The sequence below is a fragment of the Henckelia pumila genome, unplaced genomic scaffold, assembly GCF_033568475.1.
Source record: "Henckelia pumila isolate YLH828 unplaced genomic scaffold, ASM3356847v2 CTG_429, whole genome shotgun sequence".
Lineage (NCBI taxonomy): Eukaryota > Viridiplantae > Streptophyta > Magnoliopsida > Lamiales > Gesneriaceae > Henckelia > Henckelia pumila.
In genome coordinates, this window is record NW_027331826.1 from 3,240,602 (window position 1) to 3,257,500 (window position 16,899).

Genomic DNA, 16,899 nt, shown 5'->3' on the forward strand with positions numbered 1-16,899 from the left:
GTTCGCGTACAACAACAGCTATCATAGTAGCATTGGGATGACACATTTTGAGGCGTTATACGGGCGACGTTGTCGTACTCCACTCTTCTGGGAAGAACTGGGGGAGAGACAGGCTGAGGGACCGGAGTTAGTCCAGCAGACAGTAGATGTTGTTGATCAGATCAAGAAATGTATTAAGACTGCACAGGATCGTCAGGACAGCTATGATAATACTAAGCGTAGACCTCTGCAGTTTGATGTTGGGGAGAAAGAGTTTCTGAGAGTTTCACCTTTCCGCAGGATTCTCAGATTTTGGCCTCAAGGGCAAATTGTCTCCCAGATTTATCGGTACGTTTGAGATCTTAGACAGCATTGGCAATCTGGCTTATCATCTAGCCTTGCCATCGTATCTGTCTAGTATTCACGACATGTTCCACGTATCTCTGTTGCAACGGTATGTGGCAGATCAGTCTCATATTCTGCAGCCGTCTGAAGTTCAGGTGGATATGGATTTGACTTATGTAGAGAGACCTATTCGTATCTTGGATCGTAAGGATAAGGTCTTGCGGAATAAAGTCATTCCTCTGATTTTAGTTCAGTGGCAACGCCGAGGCACTGAAGAAGCCACTAGGCAGCTTGAGAGCAGGATGCGTTCAGAACATCCTGAGTTATTGTGATTTTATTGTCGTGTTGTATTCATGTTGAGAACTCTGTAAACGATTAATTTGAATAAAAAGATGTTTCTTCATATTGTTTCGCTTTCAGTACTTAAGATCTGATTTCAAGGACGAAATATCTTAAGTGGTGGAGAATGTAATAGCCCGAAACCAAATGAGGTAATTAAGAGAAATAATCGCAATTAGAAACCCTGAGTTCGGACGCTCTGAAAGGAGGATCGGAGGCTCCGAATGTGATCGGACGATCCGAAGCCAGGATCGGAGGCTCCGACGTGTTCGGACGCTCCGTCGGCAGGTTTGAACGGCCCGATCGGAGTCCAGTATTACATCATTGCTTACGTCAGCAAGATGGCATCACGGCTGATGCATTGATGGGACTTCGGACGCTCCGAAGTCGAGTTCGGATGGCCCGAACGTGTTCGGAGGCTCCGAAGTGGGGTTCGTACGGCCCGAACTCCATCTATAAATAGAGGTGCCGAGATTCATTTTCAGATGCACCAATCACCTCTCTTCTCTCGATTCCTTAGTCTTCTAGCTTAGATCTAGGGAATTCTAGGCGTCCCATTGGGAATCCGGAAGTGCCGTAGAGATCCAGGCGTTGTAGCGCAGCTGTGGCCTAGTTTGAGGCAAGCGACAGCAAAGGGCTGACGACGGACGCAGGTATGGCTTTTGCTTCCTAAAAATATTTAGGAGTATGCAATAGCTTAGTTAAGGCTTTTAGAGCACTATAATGATATTAGTATCATTTGGCAGTGTAGTGCGGATTATAGGCATGGATCTAGAGCCGGTATAGCTTGCCTAGTAATTGAGGTACGAAAGTACTGTTTGAGATATCCTGACTGAGTATGCATGTATTATGTGACTGCATGATTTATATGACATGATTATATGTTGCATACATTTGCATATTGAGCTATCTCTTTTGAGATGTCTGGTAGTAGGGTTTTACCCTATCCTGTTAGTAGATGGACTTCCATCGATTTGGGTCTGGAGTATCCACTGGTTTTCGGTATGTGAGCCACCTCCTGAAGCGATGGCACAGCGTGCTACATACCAGGGCTCGGTCTGTCTTTGTTATCTGATTCTTGGCTTCTGGTCAGTAGGAGGTACACTTGCATGCATGTATACTCATACTCTCATGCTGAGAGTTTTATGCTCACGTCTCGTACATTGTGTATCTGTAAACCCTATTCCATGGGGCAGGTTTGCGATTGGATGAGGCGGGTGGATCCAAGAGGGGCTAGGCAGTGGATTGGCCAGCTGGAGCTTCGCCTAGGGTTTTATTTTATTGTATTGGGTTGATACAATATTTGATTTGGTTGTATAATTATTTGGTTATTTACAGATTCCTTTTCTTGGGATTGTATATTGTTATTGCTTCCGCAGTTTAATTTTGGATTACTGTTTAAGTTAATTGCATGCCTAAGTTTCTGATTAGTAGGTGATCTCGGTAAGGGTCACTACATTTAAGAAGTCTTGATCCTCTTCTTCCTCTGGTTCTGGTGGTGTCACCCGTTTTGGGAAGAAAGAGAGGAGCGACCATTGTGGGAAGAATCATCCGACGGACAAATGCCGTAAAGCTTCTAGGGTGTGCTTTCGATGTGGAGAGGTTGGTCATCTCCGGAGGGATTGTCCACTTGCTGGAGAAGGTGGTTCTTGTTCTGGTTCTGGTTCAGGAACGGGTTCTCATACTACTGTTCAGCAGAGATCGCAAAGACAGTCTGCTGGGAGTTCTCATCTGAAGCCGCGGACATCTAGTCAGGTGTTTGCCTTGAAGCATGATCAGGCAGTGGAGGAGAATGAGAGGGTCAACGCAGGTACATTTCTGTTATATGGCATGCCTGCTTTTGTACTCATTGATGATGCCTAAAATCTAATCTAATAAATCGCATGCATTAAAATTAATAAATATTAGAATAATTATTTTTAGGTTTAATTGATTTAAATTCTTTATTTGAACTATGTGCTAATAAAATATTTTTATTATTTATTCAATGATTTTATTATACTAACTGTTTAATTAATGTTTTTAATTGTTTAAGTTTATTTGTCAAAATGATTTTTATTATGCAATTTAATTGTTTTAATATTTTAAAGGTTTAAGTTTGCATATGTAAATGATTTTAATTAATTGTTTAGTTTATTCTTTTAAATGATTTTAACTGTGTAGTTTATTTGTTTAAATATTTTCGGGTGTCCAACTTATTTATTTTTAAATAGCCTTAGTTTAGCGGTTAGTTATTTTAAATTATTTTAAATGTCTAGCTTATTTATTTAAATCCTTTATAATTGTCCAAATCATTTTAAAGATTTTTATTTTCGCTTGTGTATTTATTTAAATTGATTTTAAACTTTAGTCTAGTTTGTTTAAATTATTTTAAATCGCTATGCTTGTTAGTTAAATATTTTACTCGTTGTCGTGACATCAAAATATTTAAAGAGTTTAATTCTTGATTTTTCAAGCTTGTGTTTTATTTAGTGCAATTAAATTCATAGTCCTAAGTTGCTAAAGTTTGAGTAGCAATTTTTAAAGGTGAGAAGCATTTTTCCCATTTCACTCACACACTCACATTTTATATGCTTACACTTATATATACACTCTCAACCTTACACTTAGACTCAAAGACTTAACCCTAGCCCAAATTTCACCCTCAAATCCATGCCCCAAACACACATTCACACACACTCAACTCACGACATTTCCCATGTTTCTCCATAGAAATGCATCGGCTTCTTCTTCCTTGAGCTCAAGCCGCCTGCATTTTCCTTCTTCTCCGGCGAGACATCTTCTAGGCGAGCTGGGCGGGATTTCTTCTTCCATTGAGCTCAATTTTTCAGCTCATTTCCAGCACCCTCGGTCGGCCTTGGCTCCTCCAGGTCGCGTTCCTTTCTTTGTTATTGTTTAGGCAATATTGTGGGTTCTTGCTCTCACCTAGTAATTTATTATGTTGTGTGTTGCATTTCTTGAAGTTTTCGAAATTCATATGTATATTTTTTTGCCCTGTTCGAGAGTTCATTTCTGCCCTGCTCGTTTTTCTTGGCTCAAAGTTTTGTTGCATTCTTGCTTGAGAAATCATGATATCATGTTTGTTTGATGAGGTTTGAAATGTATATGGAATTGGAAATGTTGTTTTCAATGTTGCTTAGTGTTCGAAAGTGTCCAGAATTTCCAGCTTTTCTTCATGCTTTGTGTTTGAAATTTTCAGAGTTTTCCTTAGCTTATTGTGTTCAAATTACCAGCCTTTCTTACCAAGCATGGTGGTTCAAATTTTCAGTTTTTTTTATGGCTTGTGGTTCGAATAAATTTCAGATTTGTTCTTCATGTGGGTTCGGTTCTTGTGTTTTGTTGGTGTTGAATTGGTTGGTGATTTAGGAGCTACCATGGGTGAAATGTAGTCACATGGTAGTTTTTAGGATGGCTTGAAGTTGGTGGTTGAGTTGATGATAGGTGCATTCGAATTCAAGGAGGGAAGGGGCTTGGTTTTGGTGGTTTGAAATCTACCCTCTTGAGCTTAGATCAAGCTGATTTGGGTGAGTTTTTAGGGGCTTGGGATGAGCCTAAGTGTTGGTCTTGGTCCTAGGTTAGAGGCTTGGAAGTTGGGGGATTTATAGCTAAGTTAATGGTTGAGGGTAAAAGTTAAGGCTTGAGCAGAATTTTTGGAAGTGTTTGAGCTGTCCGGAAAGTCATGGCTAAGGCAGGGTAAAAATAAGATTATGGGTATGGTCTCAAGTCTGAAATTAGGCCAATATGTTAGGAAAACGTCGGTTCAAGCGGAAATTAATTCGGTTAAGTTTCGGTTGAGTTCTAGATTTTTGAATGTTAGGTGCGTGCAGAAATTTTTTTAAGTTAAGGGGGCTGCTGCCCGGAAATCGTACTTTTGAAAAATGATCGCTTAGGAAATAAATTCCGAGGTTGATTTCCTGGCTTAGTTCTAAGTGTCATGGAGTCGTGGTTTCAAGAGGAATCCCTTTTGATTAAGAATCGAGCAAGTTATTAATTTTAAGGGTAAACCGCTCGAATTTGTCGTAAGTGCAATTTATGGGTTAAATTCTCCATCCTTTGGTTTAGTTCCTAAATCACCATCCCGATCATACATGTGTGAGTCATATGCATGATTATTGTTTAACATTTACATGTACGTCATATTTACATATGCATGCTAAGTCCCATATTCAAGAAGGAAAGAAAATATTTTGAACGAAGTGAGATGGTTGTGACTACATTTATTCATGTGTATGTGTGGGGCTGGGAGACGTTTTGGTCTCCCTTACCAAATCATTATGGGTTTTCTTACCTTAGCATGTGTTTGTGTGGGGCCAGAGCTATTCTGGTCTCCCTTACCAATATAGGGCAAGATCGGGTTGGGTTTTATCTCGACCTCCTTGCGGCATTGTGCACTATAGCCATGATCATGATCGAAATCACAGAGTCACAATTCAAGGATCTAAGTTCACAGTTACAATTCAAATCATTTATGACCATGTTTCAGTACAGATTACTCAGTTACATTGATTATGTTAGACTTAGTCATGCATATGTTATATTCATGTTATCTCAGTTTTGAAGTTTATTTTGTTTAAGAAAGGGGCATAAAACAATAGTACTTTTAGTATCAGCTATTTTTAATTTGCATGTGCTTGTATTTACGTAGTACTCGTTATCCCCCCCCCCCCAATATTCTTGCTGAGTCTTTTAGACTCACTACACTTATTGTTTTCAGGTGAGGAGTATTTCATAGAGATTGAGGGGTAATACTATCGAGCGGACTGCGATGCGGGCACGACACATTCCCTCCGACCTATGCTAGTCTTCTATAAAATTTTATTTTAACATTTCATAGTCTTTTATTCTGTTTCTTGGATTAATGTAAATGTAAAGATTCATTGATTGACTTTGGGCATGGAAATATCAAAGTGTTAATTATTTTGATGGTTAAATTGTCGTATCTTCTTCTCAGGTCTTCGTTCGTTTCTCGGTCTGAACTATTTAGTATTTTTGGTCATTTTATTTTTGACTGTTGTCTGTGACAGGTGGGTTGTAATATAAACAGAGAGGTCATGCCGAAATTTTTTGAAAATCCGTATTTTATTTAGTTTAATTTAAAAGTTGAGTCAGAGTCGTTTCATTGACACTGGTGCATCTCATTCCTTCATTTCTGCACGTTTTGTTAAGAAGCATATGTTGTCATGCATTGCACTAGACGTAGTGATTTTTGTTTCTACTCTGACGGGACAATCTGCATTGGTTAAACGTCTAGTGATGGGTTGCCCTTTAGAGTTTGAAGGGAACATTCTGATATCGAATCTCTGCTACAACTTAAATTGTAATTCACCCAAGTGTAGGTTGTCTGCAAGTAATATACTCGTGAGTACGAGATAGATCCACGGAGAGGATGTTGTAAGTTTAATTTTAGCAATAATATATTATAGATGAAAATATTATTATAAAACTTCAAATACACAAATTATAAAATTGTCAAGGCTTCAAAGGTTCATTGTTGGTTTATTTAAGATTTCTTAACAAAAATAAATAAAAGAAACTAAAATAAAAATAAACATAAGAGAATAATTAAATATTTATACAAATATATCATATAATATAGTTCCCACTATATTAATATCATATTAACCGATATTTAATACATGGTACCCATAATATATATATAAATGCATAAATATAAATTGACATAAAATTAAATGTTAGATCAAATCACAATATTTCATTTAGAACAACCGACAGAGCCACGCTATTGTCTAAATAAAATATATGACATTTTTTTATGTTAGATGCGGAAAAGTAAATGTTAGATGCGAGAAAGTAAAAGTTAGTTGCGAAAAGTAAAAGTTAGTTGCGAAAAATAAAAGTTAGTTGCGGAAAGTAAAAGTTAGTTCAAATCACAATATATTATTTAGAACAACCGACAGAGCCACGCTATCGTCTAAATAATATATATGACTTTATTATAAATAGATACATATATTTATAGTATATAATTATTGTAGTATTTATTGTATCATATTTGACAACAAATCAAGGTAACCACATTCAAGGTACCAAGCATTTGATGTAAATAGATAACAACAAATCATCCAAAATTATACCTACAAATAAAGATCAATTAGTAAAAATAAAAATAGAAAAGAAAAGAATATACAAAATATAAACAATCTTACTTGACCAACAATGAAACATTTTCACCTTGACATAAAAAGATTTAGCTTTCCATGAATATGAAACTCAAGAATAAAGATAAAATAAATTTCATACTTGAACTTGAGAAACTTGCACAGTCAAACTTTTATTCTCACACACACAATATTTATTTTACAAATGAGGAATTCTCTACACTCTTGCACACTACAAAGCTTATACAACACATCTATTTATAGGCCAAATGAGAGCAAGGGTCCAAAACTCATTAAATATGGAATAGTAAAGTTGGTGGGTGCTTGTCTCCTTGAATGTCAATACATTGACCCAACTTTAATTGGCATGTTTGATGCCTTAGACTTCCGATTTTGCTTCTGCATAAAACATATAACACGTAGCCCTTTGTCTGTAGATGTGTTTTGACAACTCATTCACCCCTTTTGGATAAAATATGAAATACTTATGATATTTTTACTCCAAGCTGGTCATAGTAAAAGTAAATCTGTCTCCATTTTGATGTTTGATTATTTTGATCATCTTGATGAAGTTTTTGGAATTTCTTGTCTTCTACAAAGCTGAAGATGTCTCTTTTGTGATTATACAGGTTTTGAGATTACTCCATTATGACCTCTGTACCTTGAGTAATTTTATTTTTACCAAACCAGCGCAAACCGTAAAATACAACATTTTAGTAAAACATTTAAATATAAACACATAACACTAAAATAATACAACTTCATAATTTTAATTAAACTTAAATTTTAAAACACACTTTTTAACATATAAATAATTACAAGTTTTAAGTTTCATCACACCCCCAAACCGGCTAATTACTAGTCCCTTAGTAATAAAATTTCATAAAATCACAAGTTAGATTTTTATTTATTAATATATATATATTCAAATTTGCAAACTTTGAAATTTTAAAACATACTTGTAAGAAGATCATATGTTATTTATAAATCTTGATATCAACTAATATATTAATATATAATTGGATGGGGTATACATATATATTTCACACAATATCAAAATATTAAATATATATAATTTTTTATATAAATATTTTCTAAAAACTTTGAGAATAATATAATCAAAATGATAATAGAAATCCTTTTCATAACATGTATATCTTCAGGAATTTTAATGTAAAAGTCTCAACTCCATATTCTCTCGGGTTATGATATTTTTTTATATATATATATATAACTAGTTTTCACTCATGGAGTTGGAATAAAATTATACACTCATTGAAAATGGTTAATATGTAAAGCAGACAATCAAATAACCTAATATTGAAAATAAGATAGGATAATTTACAAAGAATAAACCCATTTTGTTTTTATTTTGTTTTTATTTTTATTTTTTTTATTTTTTTATTTTTTTATTTTTTGCTTGGCTGCAAAATTGTTTTTACATAACCAAATACCTCCAATAAACTTTGAAAATGTAACATATATTTTTTTTTCAAAGTTTATTTATTTGTTTATTTTTTATGAGGTAAATCTATTACATTGATAATTATAGTAGAGATATTAATACTCTACATCTTTACAATCAAACTTCAAACAATCTTTGCAGCCAATTTTCATATGCACAATAATTTTTTTATTTTTATTTTTAAAATGAGTTTAATCTAGTAATCAACCATTTCTTAATAATCAATAAAAGCTTATAAGTTGTTTTCTCAATTCTCACCTCTCACTCACAAAATTTATGTGAGTAAATATTGCACTTTTACAAATTAATTCCCTCAATTATACATGTTATTATTCATTCAATCAATATCACTTTAATTATATACTCATAAAAGTTTTAGAAAATATGTTATTTGAAACACACAATTATATATTATTTATAACTTATATCCCATCAATTACATATTTTCTATTAAATTGATAAAAATAAGAATAAATAAAAATATATACAAAAAGACTTCATTTTCTTAGTAGTTTGCAATTTAAATATATACGAAATATTAAAATCTAATCTATTGTGATAATATGATAAATAAAAACTAATGCGTGTCAGGAGTTTTTGACTCCTTACTCTGCCATTGAAAAAGGAAAAATATATATTATTATAGAAATTTTTTTTTTTAAAATTTTAAATTTTTTTTTTAAATAAACCCTCCCCCAAACCTGAATATGAAGAAAAATAAAGAGTACATGATGAAAGAGATATCACCTGGAATTTATTGAAAATGAGGAACAAACACAAACCATTTCGTGACATGTTGAATCAATGATCCAGTTTTCTTTTCTTACTGGTTGGTTGAGACCAATTGATCTTTGTTATAGCCGAATCAGGTTGATGATGAACAAAAGCTTGGAGATCATCAATTAATTGGTCTTCATTCGAAGCAGAGATGAGCATCCTTCGTGAATTTTTTGAAATAAAATTTTGTTCCACGGCTACATCAAGAAAAGTCAACAAACCATCATAATAGTTATTGATATTCAACAAGCCAACAGGTTTATTATGGATATTAAGTTGTGCCCAAGAAACAACATGAAAAATTTCTTCTAAAGTACCAAAACCACCAGGTAAGGCAATAAAAGCATCAGAATTTTCTATCATTTTAGTTATTCTCTCGTACATTGATGAAACTTTCAACTCTTCCCCAACCGTAACACCTGTAATATTTCCTTCAGCTAAAGCTGTAGGAATAATACCCAAAACCTGACTACCTCCAAGATGGGCTGCTGTTGAAATAGATCCCATTAACCCAATATTGCCTCCTCCGTAAACCAAGTGAATTTTTCTCTCTGCTAACTTTTTTCCAAGATTAATTGCTGCATCAACAAATATTTCATTCTTTCCAGTATTAGAACCACAAAAGACACAAATATTTTTCAATTTTTGTGAAGAAGATCCTGTCATGTTTTTTTTTCTTTTCAAAAATATAGAGAGAGTTGAGTGATTTTATAAGGAAAACAAGGAATAAGACAGAATAGGAATACAGATGTGAACAAAATGATGAAAATAGTAAAAAACAATAATATATAATAATAACATGCATGCGTATAAACAGTGATGTGATTGTGGCTCACAGTGTTCCTTCAATATTTATGAGTCGAGGGTTGGCTTACCATCCAATTTTCTTATAAATTGGCAAATAGGGTCTTTTTTAGTCAGATTCCCAAGACCATTACCATGACGCTGCGCTTGGAATAGTTTCCATAAATGGAGAAGTTGACCTTGAACATCTCCACTAGAATGCGTCTCAAGAGTCAATGAGATATCATCTAATGACTCTTTACTCAGCCCATTCTTAATGAAATCAATTTTATCTTCTCTATTTGTGGAAACATATCCCAAAGATCTGCATTGTCTATTACAATTCCATCTGGCACAATTATGACAAACATCTAACCTTTTAGCCCTTCTTTTCTTCGCATAGGTACTTTTTCCTAGTCCAGACATATTTTGAACAAGTAAAAATTTTGGAACTTCACCACCTAATCGAACCTTGGCTTCAATTATAAGACAAATATCCTCCGGGATTCCTTTTTGCATAAGCATTCTCAATCTTTCACATATGCCTTCATAAATCATTCTCAGAACTTTTTTAGAAACAGATGGAAAATATTTACCAAGTTTTTTGATAGCTTCATCCATAATATATATATATATATATTCAATTATTTTGGAAAATTGAAATAAAACCGACTGAAAGTAGTCACGGAGTACCGTTATCCGCCACTTAACCGGGAAGTGAACTCAATTCTGCAAAAATAAAATAAAAATATAAGTAACAATTAAGTTGGATCATATAAAGGCATAAACTCTTCATTAAGAACTTCATTTTCTATAAACGGTTTAAGTCTTTGCCCATTAACTTTAAATACATTATTATTTTTAGGATTTTCAACATCAACAGCACCATGAGGATAGACAAATTTAACAATAAATGGTCCAGACCATCGCGATCTAAGTTTTCCTGGAAACAAATGCAAGCGAGAATTATAAAGTAAAACTTTTTGTCCGATTTCAAAAGATTTCCTCATAATATTTTTATCATGAAATGCTTTTGTTTTATCTTTATAAATCTTTGCATTTTCATATGCATCATTTCTTAATTCTTCTAGTTCATTTAATTGCAATTTTCTTAATTTAGATGCATCATCTAAATTAGTATTAAACGCTTTAATTGCCCAATAAGCTTTATGTTCAATTTCAACAGGTAGATGACAATGCTTTCCAAAAACTAATCTATATGGTGACATCCCCAATGATGTTTTAAATGCAGTTCTATATGCCCATAATGCATCACTTAATCTTAAAGACCAATCTTTTCGATTTGGATTGACTGTTTTTTCCAAAATTTGTTTTATTTCTTTATTTGCAAGTTCAACCTGACCATTCGTTTGAGGGTGATATGGAGTAGAAACTTTATGTGTAATACCATATTTTCTTAACAACGAAGAAAATGATTTATTTATAAAATGACTTCCCCCATCACTGATTATAGCTCTAGGTATTCCAAATCGACTAAAAATATTTTCTTTCAAAAATTTTATCACAACTTTATGATCATTAGTTCTACATGCAATTGTTTCAATCCATTTTGAAACATAATCGACAGCCACTAAAATATAAGTGAATCCAAAAGATAATGGAAAGGGACCCATAAAATCTATTCCCCAACTGTCAAATATTTCAATAATCATGATTGGATTTAAAGGCATCATGTTTCGTTTTGAAATTGAACCCATTTTCTGACAATTTTCACAAGATTTGCAAAATGAATTTGTATCTTTGAATAAAGAAGGCCAATAAAATCCACATTGAAAGATTTTTGCAGCTGTTTTCTTTGATGAAAAATGACCTCCACATGCCTCAGAATGACAAAATTTAATGACACTACTTAACTCATTGTCGGGTATGCATCGTCGAAAAATTTGATCAGGACAATACTTAAACAAATAAGGATCATCCCAATAAAATATTTTGACCTCTTTCAAGAATTTATTTTTATCTTGTAAACTCCAATGAGAAGGCATTTTATTTGTCACAAGAAAATTTACAATATTAGCAAACCAAGGCATAGTAGTAGCATAAAATAGTTGATCATCCGGAAAATTTTCATTTATTGGTATTTCATTTTGAGATGATTCAGAAATTATTCTTGATAAATGATCGGCTACTACATTTTCTTTTCCTTTTTTATCTTTTATTACAAGATCAAATTCTTGTAACAACAAAATCCATCTTATTAATCTCGGCTTAGAATCTTGTTTATTTGAAAAATATTTTATGGCAGAATGATCAGTATAAACAATAGTAGTAGAACCAATTAAATAGGATCGAAATTTATCTAATGCAAACACTACTGAAAGTAATTCTTTTTCAGTTGTTGAATAATTGATTTGAGCACTATTTAAGGTTCTACTTGCATAATAGATCACATAAGGTTTACCTTCTTTTCTTTGTCCTAACACGGCTCCTACAGCATAATCACTTGCATCACACATTAATTCAAATGGTAAAGACCAATCAGGAGGTTGTAAAATAGGTGATGTAGTTAAAAGAATAATTATCTTTTTAAAAGCAGTTTCACATTCTTGAGTCCATTCAAATTGTGCATCTTTTGTTAAAAGATTTGAAATTGGTTTCGATATTATGCTAAAATTTTTTATAAATCTTCTATAAAATCCCGCATGACCCAAAAATGATCGAATTTCTTTGATCGTGTTTGGTGATGGTAAATTAGCAATAACATCAACCTTAGCTTTATCAACTTCAATTCCTTTTTCAGATATGGCATGCCCTAACACAATTCCGGATTTAAACATGTAAAGACATTTTTCCCAATTTAAAACAAGATTTTTTTCTTCACATCTTTTTAAAACTTCTTCCAAATTTTTAAGACAGTTTTCAAATGAGTTTCCAAAAACAGTTATATCATCCATAAAAACTTCCACAAATTCTTTAATCATGTCACTAAAAATACTTAGCATGCATCTTTGAAAAGTAGCCGGGGCATTACATAAACCAAATGGCATTCTTTTAAAAGCAAAAGTTCCGAACGGACAAGTGAAAGTAGTTTTTTCTTGATCTTCTAATGATATTGGTATTTGATAATACCCCGAATACCCATCAAGAAAACAATAATAAGGATTACCTGCCACTTTCTCTAAAATTTGATCTAAAAATAGTAACGAAAAGTGATCTTTTCTAGTTGCATTATTTAATTTTCTATAATCAATGCACATACGCCAACTAGATGGAATCCTAGCTTGTAATAATTCTCCCTTTTCATTTTTTATAACAGTGATGCCTGATTTTTTTGGTACTACTTGTGTTGGACTTACCCATTTACTATCCGAGATTGGGTAAATAATTCCGGCATCTAATAGTTTTAAAATTTCATTTTTAACAACTTCTTTCATGTGTGGATTTAATCTTCTTTGTGGTTGTTGATATGTTTTAGCATTTTCTTCCAAGTGAATTCTATGTGTGCAGATTAAAGGATTTATACCTTTTATATCTTGCAAAGTCCATCCAATTGCTTTTTTGTGTTTTTTAAGTAGTGTTATTAAATCTTCTTCTTGTTTTGGTAAGAGGGTAGAAGATATTACAATAGGATATGTTTGATTTTCACCAAAAAAAGCATATTTTAGTTCTATTGGTAAGAGTTTTAATTCAAGTTTTGGATGATCATTTTCTTTTACTTCTTCAAGTTCATTAATTTCTTCAAATAACTTTGATTTAAAAACATTTTTTGAATCAAAACTTTCCACTAAACAAACTTCAGATTGTTGATTTAAGTTTTCTTGGTGTATATTTTCTTCCACGATTGTTTCTATTGCATTATCATCTTCATCTTCATTAATACTTGGTTGTTTACATAAATTGAACACATTAAGTTCTAAAGTCATATTTCCAAAAGACAATTTCATTATTTCATTTCGACAATTAATTAAAGCATTTGAAGTTGCTAGAAATGGACGTCCCAATATTACTGGAATTTCGTTATGTACTTCTATTGGTTGTGTATCCAAGACAATAAAATCCACAGGATATATGAATTTATCAACTTGAACTAATACATCTTCTACAATACCTCTAGGTATTTTGATTGACCTATCGGCTAGTAAAAGAGTAACAGATGTAGGTTTTAAATCTCCCAACTTAAGCTTTTCATAAACTGAATAAGGAATTAAATTCACACTTGCTCCCAAATCTAACAAAGCTTTTTTAATTTTATTTTTTCCAATAATACATGAAATTGTTGGACAACGGGATCTTTATATTTCAAGGTAGAATTATTTTGAATAATAGAGCTTACTTGCTCCGTTAAGAATGCTTTCTTCTTTACATGCAATTGTTTTTTCACAGTACATAAATCTTTTAAAAACTTTGCATAAGAAGGTACTTGTTTAATAGCATCTAATAATGGAATATTTATTTTTACTTGTTTAAAAACTTCATAAATATCAGAATCATTTTTTTGTTTTTTATTATTAACTAATGCATGAGGGAAAGGAACATGTTTATTTGACTCACATATTATTTCAGATAATTTATCATCAACTTTCTTAATCTTAGAACTCAAAGTATCATCTTTCTCGAAAGTATCAATTTTTCAATCTGCAACTTTGAATAATTTGAAACCGAATTCCTTGCTTCCAGGGTAATTCCTATAGATGCTCCTAAAAATTATATACTTGAGAGAAGTTTGACTAAAAAATGACTATACAACATATGAGATATATACCCGGAGATGGAGAATTTTCGGCAAAATTTATGGATTCTGGGGTACTTTCTACCAATGCTCCTGAAATTAAAATAATTTAGAAATCGAATAAAATACCATAAACCAATTATTTATTCTAAAATATATGTGATACATCCTAACTTGTAGAAATAGACCTTGATATGGAGAATTTCCGTGTATATCATCGAGATCCGTAGCACTGTTGCCATTGAACAATAATCTGTAACAAGAAATATATATTCAAAAAAACACATGATAGAGCTTTTTACATAGTTAACTGATATCCGCAGAAAAATCAACCGTTTTCCCCTTCAAAGTGAGAAGTAGAACAAGTAATCCAAGTTAATCATGCCTTATGGTTTTAACAATAAGAAGAAAAAAAGATGCTAACATGAGAAGAAAAAATATCATAAAAAAAACAAATTGGCACACATCATTTAACTTTGCTAGTTTTAATATCAACTTTCTTTCTATCTATCAGTTAAAATACTTTTAAATTAATTCATAGGCACAGAAAGGCTTTCACAGGCAGCTTTCTCATGGGGTTGGCATGTCTATTCAACCTATGTAATGTGTATGTATCGTAAAAAGAGAGAGATGTCAGAAGAATGTGAAAAATAATCAATCAAGCTCCTCACGAAAGTTTCAAGATTCACAAAAGACTAAGATAACACAAATTCTGTGCTAGTTGCACGACACAGTTGGAGGGAGGGAAGTCAAATCAACACATGAGCATCAACTATCAATTCTGGATCGAAGCAGAACATTGAGCTTGTAGAGCTTGTATACAAATTCTAGAGATTAAACTAAAAACAAATAATTAAGATAACAATCGTGAGGAAATCAATATCAGAGACCATGACCAGTAATTTACAAGCAAAGGGTGCAAAACAATGTTAACAATTTAAACCGAAAATACATATGTAAGAGAATGATTCTAAATCCTAAAGGTAACTGATGCTACGATAAGAAAGAAGCAAAACCCCAATACGATGTGCGCACAATTATTTTGGAAGGAAAAATATTCTGAATAATTAGCAAAATCCCCATACGCCGTACAGATCAATTTTTGGAAGAAAAACGCGGTCTTCAAACCTTTTGTGAGAGAAAAGTGACGGTTTTCGACCCATCTAAATCTGTAATTTTCTTTTTGGACGAACTTTTCAAGGACGTGAGATTGTTCGGTGTGAATAGGTGGCCGGTGGGCATCTGTGCAATTCGTCGTTCTTGGTATGTTGAGGTCACAGTGATTCTGGAGCCGCAAGCAATATCAATAATCGAGAGGGTGATGTAATGGATTGGGCCGAGATAGACTAATCTTTGAATCAGTGGAACAAGTCATAATAAGCTTTGTTGGACCATTTATCTAAACTTAATCACGGTTTGAGATCAAGCCCATTAATTAATATTATCTCAACTCAAAAAAAATTGTTTATTTCATTTATAAAAAAATATGTTTAATTAGTATTTAATTAAGATTTTTTGGAATATTTTAAAAAACAATTGTAAAAAAATATATATTCACTTTATCCACAAGAAAATAATGGAATTTTTTTAAAAAATTTTTGTGGATATTCACTTTATCCACAAAAAAATAAAAAAACAAAGTATTTTGGTATTTCAATTATTTTAGAAACTGAATCCTTATCTAATATGCATACACTTTGTAAATTTTGAGTTTATCATAATAATTGATTTCACATATATAATAAAAATATTGATTTACGTTTATGCCCTAAAAAAAATGTTGTTTTTACTTTTATAACACTATATATTTTTATATGATTTTACTTATAGTATAAAGAAAAGGACAAAGTTGTTATTTCACAATTGTAAAACTTTGACCTTTTATTCACACTTTTATATAGGTATATAGATAGATTCCAAAGTTTAGATTCTTCGGGTATTTTTTTCCCTTTCATTGATTTTTTAAAAAAAATTTGTGAAACGTAAGGGAAAAAATTAATATACAATTTTTTTCTTTGAAGCTAATTGAACCGAATTAAAATCGGTTACTCTTCATCTCGATAACTCAATTAACCGATTTTTTCTTTAAAAATAAGTTTAAAAATTAATAATTGAATAATACATTTTTATCATAGAAAAACATGTTATGGTTTAAAAAAATTGAGTACAATATTAAATATAAAAACTTCCAACAAATATTATAAAATATATATATAAATTCTAATATAAAATATCAAAATTTAATTATTTATAATTCGATTAATCGAATTTATTTTTAGAAAATGGAAAATGAATTGAATTAATCGATTCAATTGAAATTTTCTAAACTTAATACTTAATTCTTGAATTAACCGATATAAGAAAAATTGAAAATATAGAAAAGAAGAATTTAAAAAAAATAG